The sequence below is a fragment of the Falco naumanni genome, chromosome 4 (assembly GCF_017639655.2).
Source record: "Falco naumanni isolate bFalNau1 chromosome 4, bFalNau1.pat, whole genome shotgun sequence".
Classification (NCBI taxonomy): domain Eukaryota; kingdom Metazoa; phylum Chordata; class Aves; order Falconiformes; family Falconidae; genus Falco; species Falco naumanni.
Window position 1 is genome coordinate 109,825,282 of NC_054057.1, and position 15,051 is coordinate 109,840,332.

The 15,051-nt window shown below is 39.7% G+C and overlaps 1 protein-coding gene across 2 annotated transcripts in view; it reads right to left on the reverse strand.

Annotated features, from left to right (window-relative positions):
* The window catches only part of PPARG (peroxisome proliferator activated receptor gamma), a 60,800-nt gene extending 59,514 nt beyond the window's left edge, over positions 1 to 1,286 (reverse strand). Inside the window, exon 1 of one of the 2 annotated variants that reach the window (XM_040592810.1) lies at positions 1,177 to 1,286. The gene's annotated coding sequence lies outside the window, so the exon portion shown is untranslated. Of the gene's footprint in view, positions 1 to 1,143 lie in introns of both variants that reach the window. The other variant, XM_040592809.1, reaches the window with a different exon arrangement.
* Between the last annotated feature and the right edge of the window lie 13,765 nt (positions 1,287 to 15,051).

A 15,051-nucleotide genomic window follows, 5' to 3' on the forward strand; every position in this document is an offset into this window, starting at 1 on the left:
CGTTTCACAGCAAAAACTTGTTCAGATATGGGGCAGCAGGTCACAAGTACAAGGCTAGCCCACAACTCTACTGGTCTTTCTGATTTACAGGATTTTACTGATTTTACCATAAAGTTTCCACTACCTGAAGAAATGGGTAATTTCCTGAGCTTTTCATCAGAATAAATACCAGTCTTACATCACTGATATTAATAAATGCATCACTGTTAAGTCAGCATTGTATTGTCGTGTGTACGCAGTGCCACAAAGTTACAACACACAGGAACTTGCACTCTCCAGTTGTAGAATACCCTGGAGAGAAATGACACCGGGGAGATTACAAAAGGCTCCTGCAAACCTGAGGCATGCCACCAAGACATAACATATTTCAACATAGTATCTCAGTTGCTGAAGGCTCAGAAAGGCTCCCCGACTTTCTTGCGGTTGAGAAATAAAAAAAAAAAAAAAAAATAAAAAAAAAAGTCTGTTCATTCATTGAGCGCGTTAGCCAGGTGAGCAGCGACACTTCCCAGCCCGCTCCTGACGGTAGGAAGGGGCACCCCGCCGCCGAGCCCGGGCGGCCGCTGGGCACATCTCCCCCCGCTGCAGGGGGACACCCCCCGCGGGCGGCCGCTCTCCTCAGCACCCTCCTCTCCGGGCGTGAGTCCCGGCCGCCCGGCCCGCCTCCCGGCCGCTGCCCGCGTACAGCACCATGGACACAGCGCCCACGCTCCCCCCGCCAGCGCGCCGGGGCTGAGCCGCCGCCGGGGCGGCCGCGCACCTGGAGCCCCGGCCCGGGGGTCCCCCCGCCGCCGCGCCCCTCCCGCCCCGCCGCGCCGCGCCTCCCCGCCCGCCGCCGAGCGGCCGCGGCCCCTCTCCCCGCCCACACAGCCCCCGCGGGCACCGGCAGCCCGGCTCCCCTCAGGGCCGTGCCCCGCGCTGCCCGGGCTCCCCGCTTCGCCCCTCGGCTCCCCCCAGCCCCGCCTCCCCGAGCATCCCCGGCCTCCTCCCGCCGCGGCCCGGGGCTCTGCCCTCTCCCCAGCCCGGGGCGTCGCTCCCGCCCGCGCCCCGTCAGCCCCGCCGGCCCCGCTCCCCGCAGCGGCGCCCGCACGGCCGCGCCTCCCCCGCCCGCGGCTCTCCCCGCGCCTCCGCCGGTCCCCTCACCTCGGGGGAAGGTCCCCCGCAGCCCGCACTGACCTGGCGCTGTCAAGTCTCAGCGGGAGAAACTGTTCCCTTCTAGTGGGATAAACTCCCCCGCTCGGCCCGTCCTACCGCCCAGGCGCCGCCTCCCCCGGCCGGGCACCGCCTCCCCGCCGGCCCACACGCCGGGGCTGAGGGGCGAGCGGGCGCGGGGCGCGGGGCGCGGGGCTCGCGCCGCGGCGGGCGGAGGGGCGGGGCGGGGCGGGGCGGGGGCGTCGCGGCGGCCCCGGCGCTGAGGTGCGGGGCTCGGCGGGGGCACAGCCGGCCGCGGCGCGGGAGCGGGGCGCTGAGGGGCCGGCGCCGGGCCGCCTGCTTGGCCCCGGAGACCCCGTCCGGCCACCCCAGCCCGCTCCCCCCCGGCCCGTGCCCGTGCCCGTGGTGCCCGTGCCCGCTGGGTGCGATCGCAAGCGCGTACCTGCGGGCAGGCCGCGGGCCCGGAGCGGGGCTGGAATTTGATCCCTGCGCGCTGCGCACTCCCGCGGCGGCCAGCGCCGCTCCCCCGCTGCTAACCGCTTTCTCTTTGCATTCCCGCTCTCCAGCTCACCCCTCTGCGCCGCGGGTAGCTGGTCACCTCACCTCCGTTTGCATCCTGCTGTGACAGGGGTAAAGGCTTTTCTGAAAAGATTCTTTAGCAGTTAACGGAGGTAAATGAAATTCTTTTTTCCCCTCACTGATCTTAGCGACGGATTCTCTCTCCCCCACCCCCACCCCCACCCCCCCCACCCCCCAAGGAATGCGGAGAGGAACGGTATAGGCTGTGCTCGGTAAGTCTCAAGAGAGAGCAAGTTCAAACAAGCATGTCACCTCCTTCTGCTTCACCCTCCGATTCTTTTAAGAATAAGTTAGGTGTAAAAAAAAAAAAAAAGTTGTAAGATCAACAGGCTTTGGAGAGTCATCTTGTAAGTCAAGATGCCCCAGGACACAACAGTTTACCTTTAAAATCTCTGGATCTCTTGGACATCATTAGAAAATTCAGAGGATCCCGAATTTGCCTCATGACGGGTTTTTAGTCATCAAGCATTTTGACAGAAAGCTTACATCTGCTTTTGTACTTGTATACTGAGGCAATTTATAGATTAGAGTTGAATACGTCAAAATACCTGGTCTACTTATAGACACCAACATCACCTACAGCTTTTTTTATGAGCCCAATCTTCCTGTCTGTAGAGGCTTGAAGCCTTGTGTTAATTTTTATGAGAATGATCGTGTCTGTTTGTATAGGCTCAAAGTGTTACTTATGCCTTGACATATCAAGGAATTTACTTTTCCCTCCATCTGAATGTTTTAGCCCTAGAAATGTGGAAATCTTTTCTTTATAAGGTGGAGCGGTTTTGGGGGATTTTTTTTTTGTTTTCTTCTTCTGTTTTTTTGTTTGTTTTAGTGTTTGGGTCATGTGTCGTCCCCCCCACCCCACCCCATGCTGCAGTAATATCTATTCAGCAATACTCAGAATTAGGAGCCAGGTACTGAAAACAAGTAAAACAAAACCTCAGAATTAACTCAAGGTGCCATGCATGAATAAACAGGCAAATATGCGTGAAATAATCTAACAATTACCGAGACTTAAATACCCAAATTATAAATGTTTCTGATCATTTTACAGCAATATCTCAGGCAAAGTTTCAATGGAAAGTTAAAAGAAGGATCTTAGCTGGACAACTCCACGGAGCTCAGATTTAGCTCTGCTGTGAACAGAAACAAGGCTGCTCTCTGTGCAAACTGCTGGAGAATATACCCATTTAGCTTAAGTGTTGAATAACAGAGGATCCCTCCCAAAAATCTGGGCTTTAACATGCAAATTTTTTAAAACCCTGTGAAACTGGGAGCATTCCAAAAACTGGCAGGTATTAGTGAACATCTGATAGTGACTATAAACTCATACTTTGAGGCTAGACTTCTAGTAAGCTCATAAGTAAAGCACAAATACAAAGCATAGTTTAGATTTTAATTAAATTGCATGGGCGAAACAGGCATACCTAACTCAGTCCAGAGAAATCAGCCAAACAGAGCTTCCAGGGAAGTATTACAAAATACCATGTCATTTTATTTCTGTTATAAGTATTGTATTCTTTTAGCAAGTTCATCCTTTGAACAGAACTCATAAAATATAAAGCAGAAACAGTAATGTTGATCTATGTACAAATTACTTAGGTTTTGTAAATATACATTTTAACAGATTGAGACAGGAAAGGAAAAGAATTAGTCTGATTTCCTGCTTAACATAGATATTTAGGTAGCATTTGTATTTCATTAAATGTTTCTTTTAGAAAGACAGCTAATCTTGATTTGAAGAATCAAGAGATGAAGAACCCATAAATTCTCTTTGGTACTTAAAAATATGCCTTATAATTTCAATTAATCAGTTTTTCTTTATCAACAAAGAGTGGGGTTTTTTACACGTGTAACATAGAAAGCCAATAATTTTCATATTGGTAAAGAAATAAAATAGGCTACAAGTTTATTATTTATTCTAGAATTAATTCTAGTTTCTTTATACAGTAATGAAATGGCCATAACAAAGAAATTATCAATTTCTCACACAGCTTTTGTTTGCATTATTTGACTGCACAGTTTTTGATTATGTGGACTTTGTCCCCTACTTATCTGAGAGAATTCCTAAGTTTGGCTGGGACCTTTAAACGTTATGAAATACGAATGAAATGTCAGGCTCGGGCCTTCCTGAATCATGGGAGATTTTTCCTAAGTTCAAAGAGAAGCTGAAAAGGGCCTCTCAGCATCAGTTCTAGCTTTAAAATTAGATGATAAGTTATCTAAAAGAAAGATCAATTATACTTTGTTTTTCTTGTTGCATATAAAAACATTAGTTTGTTGTTTTCATGTAAAGGAATTGCATTTTATATTATTTTCAATCATGGAGTTTTTCATGGTAAGTCTTTCTGAAGTTTGTTGCATCTGAAAAAAAAACATACTTCTGCATACACTTATTACTATTAATTCAATTATTAAGAAAATGTGAAGCAGATTAAATTGAATCGATTGGCAAAAACAGTCTCATTGAAATGAAAAAGAGTACTACATGGAATCTCAAGATGGATAAGGATAATAGCCTCTCTTAAACATTTTTATTTCTCTTTTTCATCTTAATGAATGAATTTTGGTGCAACAGGTTCTCAGGTAAGCCAGGTAGGGTTTTACGGTTTGGTCTGAAGTTAGAATAATGAATACATTAGAGACTCTGTCTATGATACTGTGATTTGTACAATTGGCTTGAAAAGGGTAGAAATCTTGTAAGGATATAGAGGTGAAAGATTTATACCTCTTCCTCTCTCTGCAAACACACTAGTTCCAACTTTTACTTAATTATTGTGATGTTTCCATTGTGTCTATGCTTCAAGTCTCTAGGTGCATTACAGAAGTTTAAAATCACAAATCATGCAGTGTGTCCCATCTCAGTGTTCTGGATAAAATGAAAAATTATCTAGCCAAACTTTTAACATCTAGAGGGCAATCTCATACACTAGCAGTGTGACTATAAATCTAGCAGTCAGAAGAATAAGTTCAGATTGTGGGGATTGCGTTGGTTTAAAGTATTGGAGTTTAAGCTAAAAAACTATTGTATTGCTGCCTTTTTAAAAGTTACCCTGTGTACTTGTGTTATATAATGTTTAAATTTATATATCTCATGATCTGTATTGATAACAAGAACTTTGTCTTGGCATATCCCATTCTGTCTTTATTGGCAGCTTTTTGTCTGGGAAGATAGGCTTGTAAAAAGTATTTCATAGTATCGCACCACGCTCCTGTCTTCAGTTTTCACGTTCTGTACATACATAATTTTACTTGAAGGAAATCAGAAGTTTCAACTGTTCTCAGTGATGTTTTATATGGGTATATGGCAAAACCTGTGGTATAAACTGCATTTCTTTAAGTGATGGCAGAGGACTATCCCTTGGTATCATTCCAAGCTCTTTGGAGATTGTACTCTAGTATTGTTATACTGCATTTAGCATGCTGTGCCTCGGATCCAGCAAAAGTGATAGGACTAAGCATAATGCAGATTTTTCATAGATAACTGTAGAGCGGGTCAAAACAAGAACCCTTTAAACTAAAAATGATCCTCCTTTTCCTGAACTTTGAGGCTTAGATAAAGAGAGAACAAAATCCAAATCACGCCTTCTTTAAATCAGTAAAGCCAAGATCACACCAGGCTGCCTACTTCTAATTATAATTTTTTTTTCAGGATCCTTGGTCTCTCCCCAACTCTTGACTTCTCTGATTTCATTCTCTCTTGAAGAGAATAACTTCCTTTCTAGGACTGTCTGGTTCTTCTGTAATTGGATATTACCTGCATGTTCTAGTCCCATTCAGATCAAATGGGTCCAAATTGCATATCACACAGAGATAGCAGGAAAAGTAATATATACAAATAAAGAGCTCAAGCATATACAGCTATCTGTCAGATTTTTTAATCCATCAGAAATTTATATCTGAAGGAATCATTTCAAAGCAACCAAAAGTTTAGGTTCATTTTGAATCTAAATTAAAAATAGTTTATCCTAATTTCTCGGGTGATTAAGTTTAGACAGATTTATGAATGTAACTTATTCAACTTCAGAAATTCAGATTTCTACAATTAGCCATGCTTAGACATCTTAAATTAGTAGCTGACGCAACCAAGACTCAGAGCTGTGCTAATATAAGATGGGAAGGAGGTGGCTACTTCTGTGGTTAAAGCATGGGACTAGCTGCTGAGAGGTCTGGGTTCTATTCCTGGTTGTGTCACTTGCTTCCTGTGGGTCACCAAGTTACTTAGCTGTGTATTATTTCACTCCTATATAAAATGGAAATAATACCTACATTGCTAAAGCACTGTAGAGTCTGAAGTCGTTAATGTTTATTCAATTATTTTATGCTTATAAAAGGACTTTGTGTATAACTGTATCAGCAGGTCAAAACCTATATCCCTAATGTAATTGTTTTCGTGTAATTTGCTACGTCTTTGCCACACAACAACTCACTGATTCCAGCAAAGAAGACTAAAAACTCAAAAGTGCAGATTTTAACTTAAAGCATCTAGAGAACTTTGCTTCCAGGTTCCGGTTAAAATCTGTTCATGAAGAGAATCGAGTTTTCTTTTTAAGGGTGTGAGAAAGGTAGTTTTGTGGTATTTACTCCCTCATAACTGTTAAGAAAGACTAAATACCAAAACCCCACCCCCCCTCCCATTGTTTCTTTTGGAGGATTGTGTGAAGATCTCTTGGTACTTCCATTTCCTATAACCTTTGTCCTGTTTTATAGTTTTTATACATTGTTGTGATGGAATTAATTTGAAATACTATTTTTAAAATCCCTGCATTTTACATATTTCACCCTAATCTCCAGGGTGCTCCACATAGATGTAGGAAATACTGTCAGTCAATTAAATGACAATTCTGTAGAAAAACATTCTACACTGCAGCTACTAAATCCTGGCAAAAGTCATGGAATCAAGCGCATCTTCTGGTATGCTGCCTAGCCTTAAGGATTAGTTTCTCAGCATTTCAGACACAGTGGCATGGATTTCACGTTTGTGTTACCACAACTTCTATTTCTATAGCAGAGCGAAACTCTGGAGGGTTTTAAACCGAGGAGATTGTTGTGTCTTTCAAATGTCTGGCAAATTAGGTTAGTATGCTTAGATACTTACAAACATTTTGAACATTTTGTAATTCTGTAAGACAGATACAGACAGTAAAAAGTAAAGAAGAGTTAGCTGGCAGACAATCCTGTAGATTTAATCGTGTTAACTGAAATACCTTTGTTAGTCTTTGCAGCAAATGGGTTGCACGGCTTTCAATAACAAGACCAAAGACTAAATAAAGCAGGTTTTTGTTTGTCTTTGTAATTAATATATATTATTATAATGCTAAACTTTCTAAAATTGTGTCATTTTAGCAACATTATTTCTGAAAGAATCATCAGGAGGAGTGGCATAACAGTAAAATGGAAGAATCCTTTTCTTACATCTCACCAATTGTATTGCAGTGGCTTCTTTTTCCACAGAAGTTGTGACCACTGAGGTATACTCCAAGCAAATACACACAAAACTCTGACTTCTGGCTTCTACACATGGATTCACATGCAGTAGTGTGAGACTACTGATAGCAGCGTAGTGAAAAAGTACGTAAATATTTGTAGTGTCAGGGCATAATATTTTTCAAATGTTGCTTTGTGTAAGTGTACACAGATGCTAAACTCAAAGGCCTCAGATGATGGTTTCTACTGCATAAACAGTATCTGCTTACTCTGTGATTAAATCTTCATCATAAAAATGTGCTGCCAACATGCATGGAATTTTGCTGGGCAGAGAGGCAGTAACTAATCCTTACTGATAGTTGAATTTTGTTTTGCGGAAATGCAAGAATAAAATATATGGTCAGGAAATACAGCTTGAAATAGCTGTTGTATTAAAGTCGTCATGTTTCATTCATGTAGTTCCATTGGTTTGTCAGCTGCTCTTCTGAACTGACTCTTGTTAGCCTTTTAAATAAACCATTATTTTCATTTAAGATATTAAGACTCTTAAAAAATAAAGTTAATAACGGGTTTTTAGTATGTGCTGACCGTTAGAGGATGCCAGGTAACTTTAGCAGTGAATCAGTGGCTATTTTGGGAGAAAAATATTACAATAATTTGCAGGAAATAACCTTTTTGTTCCAAAACAGCTGTCATTGAACACTATTATATCTACAACAATTAAAATTATCTTTGGTAACTTTTAGTATTTGGCATTGCTCCATTATTGTTCAGTTAAATATTTTTCAAGTATGTTAGGACTTCTGCCCACTGTGTGCTTGAAACCCTTCATTATCAATACAGAAGCTCTCGCTCATTTTTGTCATATTGTAGTCTCTCATGGCAGGACATGTGATAGCTTCTGTGAAGATTCTTTGCCATTCTATAGAATGGCAACAGGATTTCTGCTGAGCACTGATGATTCAACATTTACAGTATAGAATATGCTTTCTAATATGAAGTGTTGAATGCCAAAAAAAAAAAAAAAAAAAGAATGTGCTAGCTAGCATATAAAGTGAATTAGGAAACATGTGCAAACATCCTGGTGAATTTAAATAGCTGGTTGGATCAGAAATGGAGGAAAAATAACATTGGGTCAGGAACAAAACACAAAGAAGCCAGAAACCTTGTATTTCTAATTTAGGATATAAATACTCACTGCTAAAAAATTCTTTGTTACAAAATGTAATCGATTAAAAAAAGGCAGTTTTAGGGGGTGTTGTTGTTGATGGCTTTAATATGCTTCAAATACTAATTAAGAATATTTCCACAGTGCTGAGACTTTATTCTCTCAGATTGTAACTAGTTGATATGCAACTAACACCTTTTGTGAATGGTTTTTCAGAATGAAATCTTTATTATTTGTATTGTAATAGCACTTGTGATTCCTGGTTATGGCTTTGAGTCCTCATTATTAGCAGAGCAGAACTGAAAGAGAGTATGCTTTTTAAAGAGTCTATCATACATATATAACATATGGTAATGTTTTATTAATAGCACATTCACTTATTGTGGTATATGCTTACTTGTATTTGCATCAGTATAAGTTAATATAGAAGTGTCCCTTCCATGTGACATGTATCAGATGCTATCAATCTCATTTTTCTACAAAAGAATTTACTCTGTGAACTCAATTATTAGTATTATCTTACCCTATGTATTCTTGTGTTAGCAAAGGCAATCCTGGGAATATATAGAGGACATTGTGTTGATTTCTGGTATTTGAGTTTTATATATACTACTAAATAATAAAATGTAGCAGTTTAGTACACTGTGGACTGGAACCTGGCAACGCACTGTTGTTTCAGTGAAGTAAACTAAATTTAATCTTAACTCTTCTACATTCATTTGAAAATTTCTGACATTTGGGCTGGATCACCCCTTTACCCCTTTATGCGTTTAGTGGTCTCTGTGGACCTTTCATTGTACTGTGTACAGTTCTTTGGTCCAGCAGTTCGACCTGAAGTAGCAAGCCGAAGCAGTTGAACCAAAGTATAAAAAATAAGAGTAGAATTGTAAGACAGAAGATCGCATTAAATGGGGAAATTATAATTGAAATTTATTTTGTATTTCATTTATTCCAGCTCAAATATGCTTAGTTACAAAGTATCCACATATAAAAAGTTATTTTTGTTGTGTGGAGTTAAGCCTTTTGCTATTTTTTTTGTCCTAAATAGGTGATATAGGTAATTCAACTTTACATTATAAATCAGTGGAAAACTATTTTTTTTAAGGATACCATATAATAACATACAGATAATAAAGTGTATCAGAAAACAGGATTTTCTTATCATAGCCGCTCTTAGAGTATAACAGTACAAACGGAATCACAACTGAAGTTACATTTTCAGTAACAGCTGATTTTCCATGATTTGTTTTTTCAATAATCATTTACACCTGCTTCAAATGAATACAGAGTGAGAAAAACCTCATTTTAAATGTGAGTGAAAAAAAAATCTTGCTACTTCTTCCAGATAGACCATAAAAGTTTCAGCTCAGTGGGAACTAGCTCCGATAATTTCACTAATGATAGATGGACTGCTGCTAAGAAAGTATGGAAGTTGCAACAAAAAAGCTTTTTGGGAAAAAATGTCTTGTTTCTAGACTGTGACTTGGACAGTTTTGCTCTTCAAGGACATTTTTGTAAGCAGGATAGAACAATTTCTCATCTAAACTACAGTGGTATATAATGGAGTGAAAACATAACAACAGATGCCCAAGATGTGAAAAGCAAAATTTCAAATTTATTATTCCGTATTGTAATGAGAGATGCAGAGGAGGAGGACTGTAAGATTTTAACTTTCATTGTGATTATTGGGAGGAAGATAGCAGCATGACATTTGTGTCTAGATATATGTCCAGAACATTACTGAAAGTGGGAAAAAATGTTATTAGTTTTAAGGATTTAGCCTATTCCTCAGAATTAAGTTATTGAAACTGCTAATCTTAGCTCAGAACAAAGAAGTGATTTAGGGTAACTCCTCTCACACATGTCAGCAAACTCCTTCCATTCTATCTTTTCTGTCTCCAGTTTCCTGTTTACTCATCATGCAGCTCCAGTCTCTTTTTGTCTGGAGTTCTTTATTAAAGGATGTACGATTTTTTAATTTATTTGATTTTTTTGGGTTAGAAACTTCATCTCCATTTGTACAGGTTTTTACCTCAGCTTTTTTGTCATATGTAACATTCCCATTTTTTAAATTGTATGATGTGATCTCTTATGGTCTGATCTGCTTACCAGATCAGGTTTTTAAATTCTCTCAAACCTTCTTTTAAATTAATGTTTATATTTTTGAGAAACAGTCCTTGTAAAAATATATGCATATCTATTACTGGCAGTATGTTTGAAACAGGCAGCAGTATACTTATTTCCCAGTTATGTTAATTTGCTTTTCCAACACTCTGAGCCAACTCAAGTTGGGAAAATAAATAATGATTTCTAGTAGCCAGGTGAAACTAGGAATGTGGAAAAGAATATAAGCCAATCTGCTATGAGATCTGAGGGTATGACAGCAAAGCCAAATGTTAAATTCACCTCTTTCTGATTGTGTTATCTTTCTGTCTTTTAAGAATGGTAGAATATTTTATATTCATGTTTCTAGAAGATCTCGTAATGTTATTTATAAGACCATATTTGTGTATTCCTTCACACATCTAAAAACAATTTTATAAATATTTCTTAACATTGAGTAGTGTTGACTTCCAGCTACACTTTTACTTTACACTTTTACACTGTACTGTTTTTCCATATGCCAATCATCTATTACCCTTAAGCTTAAATAGTAACAATGGAGCTGGTGCTGAAGCTTTTCTGTATGACCATTTGATTAAATTATAAAACTTCCCCATAACTAATCTCAAATTGAAATATATCCTTCAACCCATATTAAAGGTAGAGAGTTGCCCTGGACACAAGCGAGTCTTTTAAAATCTCTTTTAAGTGAGAAAGGACTGAAATTGTTTTAGTGTTTTTGGTTTGGCTTAACTGTCTTCTTTTAACTGTTGGTTTTCTGTTGGAGAAACATTATCAGTCTGCCTACATCCCAGGCATTTAAAAACCATTTCTTTACACTTTTGTTTCTATTCAAAAGGCAGCCACACCACTCCTGCTGATGCATTAAAACAGAGCACAAGTGGGCATATCCTGCTGTCAGAAATGTGCACACATGTGACTTACAACAGGAATTGTGTGGGTGTCTGAGATCAGAATTTGGTCCAATGCATGCTCTGCCTGAATTAGCATCCCGTTTTGCTGCGCAGTAGCAAAGAGCTTCACCCAATGTCCAAAAAAGGAGCGAGTGGATCGTGGATCGGGATCGGCACAGGCGCAGCTGGGCTCCCAGGGGTCTGGCTGGAGCCCTTGGCGAGGTGGCTTCCTGATGGGAGAGTGATAAAAGGGAAAAGAGGGAGACTTTCTAATGTACTTGATAGATCATGTGTATGGCAGGGGTGGGGTCACAGACAAAAGGAAAAGAAGGCTTTCTGAGGTTTCTTATAACAAGGAGCAGATTTTCTGTGTGCTTCTGACCTCGTTACTTTGTTAACTGAAACACTGTCTTGATTTTCTTTTTGTGCTTGGGGAAGCAAGGAACTAGGAGGGCTTTTTGATCTCTCCTGGGTACTTCACAGCAATGATTCCAGGTGTATGCTTCAAAACACAGCTTTTAGAGAAAAGGGCATTAATAAGAACCGGTTGTCTCTTTCGCCTGCTGATTCTCTCTATTGTTTCAATTAGACACCTTATCTCTTCTAAACCATTGCTAAATGCGCTAGAAGCAATTACAGACTAACACAATCTCATTAAAAGAAATACTTTCTTAATCTAGAAATTTATGTAGGGCACAACAGTAACAACAAAAACCCCAAGCATCAAACCAGAAGTAAAATAACTGTCAGAATCAGGATTAAAAAGGCCTTCCAGAGCCTTTTGATTGATGCATGTAATAAAAAAAAACATTAAGAAAAACCAAAATTAAATTTAAGAAGGGTTGACTTCCTAGGCCTGCATTCTCCTGGTATTTAAACACAGATGTCCTCTTAAGTTTCAAATCATCCCTTAGAAAAAACTGGTTTCTGAGCCCTAGAGACACAACAGAAGGACACCTATGGACGTGCTGCAGGCTGCAGGTTGCCTGAGCTGAGGGAAATTCATCTTCCTGAGTCCTGCAACTTTCTTCCCTGCCTGAATGGTGCATCCTGTGACATATGTTCCCCAACAGCCCATTTGTCCTAGTAAGAAACTGGCCAATCTAACAGTGGGAAATTAAATTTGGGAGAATAATTCCCCTAAAAGTTAGGACAGCAGTTGGTGGAAGAAGGATAGATACAGTTTGATTGATCATCTTCTATCCAGTAATGCTTCAGCGAGGACCTTTCTAAGATGTGTATGTTTCTAGGTTTATTTCCTAATAACGTGCACCTAAGACCATTTACATCAGACCTTTCAGAGAATAGGTTTTCTATCTATAGAGCCTCTAGTTTGTTTCTAAAAGATTTTTGTTTGCAATTTTGTTGTTATTTTCTCTTTTGGCACTGAAGTTTTGAAGTCTGCTTTGAGCTTTCTAAAAAGGACTGCATTTCTTTCCTATGTGATGTTACCTATCCAGTGAATAGAAAAACTGGCGTTAGTGAGACCTGTTGAAGAGAAACACAGACCTGAATTACCTATCATGTTCCCTTAGGTAAATGTCTTTCACTGGTAGTTTATGGGCAGAAATGTTAAACATTAAAAATCTGCTCAGTTGTGTACAAGATTCTTTGAGTAGATAATGACCCTGTAATAACTTAAACTCTTAAAGTAGATGTTAATTGGGCTGTGAGTAATTTTTAAAGCATTGCCATAGCAATAAGTTGCCAGAATGTTCTCTGGTCAAAGTAGAATTTGGGAAATTCCTTTCACAAAGTGGCTTTAGTTATTCCTGAATATAAGTGAATAAAAATATTTCCATAAATTATTACTTTTTATTGTTATTTTAACTGCTTAAACCAGTGATTTGACCTGTTTACAGACTTCCATAAAGGACAGAGCTGTATTGTGAATGATATGAAAGTTGAGAAACTTTTCTGTGTCACCAAAGATCTTGTGTGTTCTCTGTCAATTTTAAAAGTAGCATTGTAGTACTAGCACCTAGACCACAATCCCACATACGTTTACACAGGTCTGCTGGCACTACCGTGGGAACAACTGATATTAATGCAGTTATTTGTGTGTCTGTGTCAATGACTGCAGGAATCAAGACTTCAACTTATGTCTGACGGTAAGAAGAGCAGAATATGATCTCTTGCTCCTTTTCTCATAACTGTGGGTAGTCTCTGAGGGGGTGCTTTGCCCCAACTCTTTGTTTTGGTTAGTGGTCTGCGGTCCATTATGGAAAACAGACATTTGTGAACTGAAGAAAAAAAGCAGTTATTGTCTGCAACGTCGTTTCCCAACTCTGAAAAGCTATTTCAGACTCCTATGCAACTACAGATGCATGGTTGGAAGCTAGTAAGCAGACAGAAATATGCATTCCTACTAGAAAACAAAATATACCTCTTGTATGGAAAAAGCCACCTTATAAAATGGAAACTGTGAGTGACAGCTTTTGCTTGGACTTCTAAGCACATGCTTCCTACCTGTGAGGGAGGGGAAGATGCTAAAAAGTGGCAAACCCATGAAGTGAAAGAAGTAGCTTCTATAAAGATATTAAGTTCTAAAGGATGTTCTGTACACACTTGCTTTGCTCAGGTGTTAGTTTTTGCCTGAAAATAACCCTGAACTTGTCTGTCTTATGGACAACTTTTCTCTGAATCTTCTCCTTTTCTATGGACACTGAGGTGCTCTTTTATCTTTTCTCCCTGCATAACTGTGTGCCAGCTATTTCTGCCTAGTGTCTTTGTCGGTGGCTCACGGTAGAGTATCCAGACTGAGGAAAGGTCCTGACATCTTTTTGCACAGAAACTGCATTATCAGAAAGTTTTTGACTGATGTAGGATTCCATTTTGGCTGTATGTGCCAGAACGGATTTACAGACACGGCAAGGAGCATCTTTGTGTTTGATTTCAACAACATCAAAGAATCCATTTACCAATCAGATAAGAAGTGAAGGAATATTATTAAGAATAGGTAGTGTTTTCTGAATTACTTAACAATTTAAATGGGCTTTTACATTGCAAAGACCACTGGAGAACTATTGATACAAATTGAGTGTAACAGTGTGTGGGAAACTCTACTAGGAGAAAGTAAGAGAGCTGCACTACACTTTACAGCGTTGTTACAACTTGTAGACATCAGTGACTTGGATCAACCTATAGGTAAAGGTCAATTGACTCAGTAACTATGCAAGGAGGGTTCTTCTAGCAGTGGAAACTGGAGGAAAATGTAAAAGATATAATAAGATTTCAACTGCACAGGTTCAGATTAAGAATATAATTAAAACAAGTCATCTAGAAAGTGATGTATTACTACCCAGAGTCTGCAAACCAAGTTTTAATATATCTGTAGAAGACATGGTTGATTATCAGGCATTAGTTAAAGGCTTGCTAGAGCAATTTCTGGGAAAGTTTCTATGTCTTTGTATTATGTGGGAGATCAAATCAGATAATAACCTTTTCCATCTTTAACATCCACAATATCTTACTTTATGCACCTGAATTTTGAAGATTGGTAGTACCAAACAATTACTTGCGTTTGTCTGGAGTTGCTTTGATGCATTCTTTCCACTATGGTAAATAATTTAATGAATAGTAAAATCCATGTAATCTTTCTCTTAACATTAGATTTATCATCTGGTGGGTTTTCCCCCCCTGTAGATTTCCCTTATTCCTTCCATAATCTAAATGACAGAACATCAGTGCTTCCATGGCTGTTCACAGTAT